The sequence below is a fragment of the Sapajus apella genome, unplaced genomic scaffold (genome assembly GCF_009761245.1).
Source record: "Sapajus apella isolate SASKATOON/1434 unplaced genomic scaffold, GSC_monkey_1.0 scaffold64, whole genome shotgun sequence".
In the NCBI taxonomy this organism is placed as follows: Eukaryota; Metazoa; Chordata; class Mammalia; order Primates; family Cebidae; genus Sapajus; species Sapajus apella.
In genome coordinates this window covers 3,446,795-3,449,290 of record NW_022437004.1, presented here as the reverse complement: position 1 = coordinate 3,449,290, position 2,496 = coordinate 3,446,795, and positions in this window count along the sequence as shown.

Genomic DNA, 2,496 nt, shown 5'->3' with positions numbered 1-2,496 from the left:
CTAATGTGCTAGGCAATGTTCTCAGTGCTAGGGAATCAGAAACAACTCTCCTTGTCAGCACCTATAGCTGGAAGGAGACTGTTCCACGTACAGCACAGCCAGGTTCAATGTTCCTTGCAGACACTGTAGTAGTGATTCCATTTACATCTGAGATATAGAATTGCATCCCTAAACATTTTATCTATACTCCTAGCTTTGCCTAGGCAGCATCTCATGGATACTTTGAGACTTGGAGAATGGAATGACTGTGATACCAAAACCAGACAAAAATAGTATTTAAAGAGAAAACTACAGAGTAATATCCCTCATGAATATAGACTAAAAAAATCCTTAACAGAAAAATATTACAATGTAAAATTCAGCAATATTTATTATACAAAGAGTTATAAATCCATGACCAATGGAGCTTATTCTAGGGATGCAAGGTTGGTTTAATATTTGAAACTCAATCAATGTAAACTAGTATATTAACAGCCTAGAGAAAAAAAAATCACATGATGAAGGCTGATACAGAAAAAGCATTTGATGAAATTCCATACCCTTTAATAATAAAAACTCTCAGAAAAATAGGAATAGATAGAAACTTCCTCAACTTGCAAAGAAGAATCTACAAAAACTTTAGAGCCAACATTATACTTAACATTATACTTCCCTCTAAGATCAAGAATAAGAATGTTAGTCTCAGTGCTTTTGTTCAAAATACAAGTGGAAAGTCCAACTAGTGCAGTAAGTCAAAGAAAAGAAAGAAAAAGAGAAAGAAAAAGAAAGAAAGAAAGAAAGAAAAGAAAGAAAGAAAGAGAAAGAAAGAAAGAAAGAAAGAAAGAAAGAAAGAAAGAAAGAAAGAGAGAGGAAGGAAGGAAGGAAGGAGGGAGGGAGGGAGGGAGGGAGGGAGGGAAGGAAGGAAAGAAGGAAGGAAGGAAGGAAGGAAGGAAGGAAGGAAGGAAGGAATCATAGGCATTTTTATCAGAAAGGAAGAAATAAAACTGTTCATATTTGCAGATGACATGATTGTCTTCATAGAAAATCCCCAAGAATCTACCAAAAAAGAAAACTCCTAGGACTGATAAATTCAGCAAAGCTGCAGACTACAAAATAAGCCTACAAAAGTCAATTGCACTTCTATATACTAGCAATGAACAAGTGTACAGCAAGATTAAAAGTACAATACCAGGGGAGGGATCCAAGATGGCCGAATAGGAACAGCTCTGGAATGCAGTTCCCAGCAAGAACAATGCAGAGGGTGAATGATTACCACATTTTCAAATGAGTTTTTACTGCCTACACACCAGGAGATTCCCGGGCTGAAAAGCATCACAAGTTCCCAGCACTGCTGTTTCAGCCGTCGCAAGGGGTCGCTGCACAAAAACTCACACAAATCTGGGAGGCCATTTCAACTGGCACATGGAATGCCTGGGAGACAGAGCCACCCATTCAATTGAAAAAAAGGGGGCTGAAACAGGAAGCCAGGAGATCTGGCTCAGCAGGCCCCACCCCTACAAACACCAGCAATCTGAAACGCACTGGACTGAGAGTTTCACAACAAGTGCAGCTGGACCCAGGACAGTCCAGCTCTGTGGGGGAAGGGCGTCTGCCATTACCAAGGCAGTCTGCCACTACTGAGTCAGTCCACCATTACCAAGGCAGTCTGCCATTACTGAGGCAGACCGCCATTATTATACCTCTGAAAACAAAACTGCAAGGAAGTTCACATAGCAGCTGGGCAGAGCCACAGCAGCTCAGCAATGCCTCTGCTGGCAGACTGTGACTAGGCTACCTCCTTGCTGGGCAGGGCATCTCTGAAAAAAGGCAGCAGCATGTCAGGAACTTATAAATAAAGCCCCAGCTTCCCAGGACAGAGCACCTGGGAAAAAGGCAGTTATGAGTTCCACTGCAGCTGACTTAAAAGTACCTGCCCAGCAGATCTGAACAGAACAACGGAGCTCCCAGCACAGCACTTGAGCTCCTATAAGGGATAGGCTGTCTCCTCAAGCAGCTCCCTAACCCCCATATATCCAAAGAGACACCTCATAAAGGAGAGCTCAGGCTGACATCTGGCAGGTATCCTTCTGGGATGAAGATAACAGAAGAAGAAACTGGCAGCAACCCTTACTGTTCTGCAGCCACTGCAGGTGATCCCCAGGCAAACAGGATCTGGAGTGGACTTCCAGCAGTCCTACAGCAGAGGATCCTGACTGTTAGAAAGAAAAATAAAACACAGAAAGAAATATCTTCAACATCAACAAAAAGGACATCAACTCAGAGACCCCATCTGAAAGTTACCAACTACAAAGACCACAGGTATATAAATCCACAAAGATGGGATGAAACCAGGGCAAAAAGGATGAAAACACCCAAAACCAGAATGCCTCTCCTCCTCCAAGGGTTCACAACTCCTCACCAGCAGGGGAACAAAGCTGGATGAAGAACAAGTCTGATGAATTGACAGAAACGGGCTTCAGAAGGAGAGTAATAACAAACTTCTCTGATCTAAAAGAA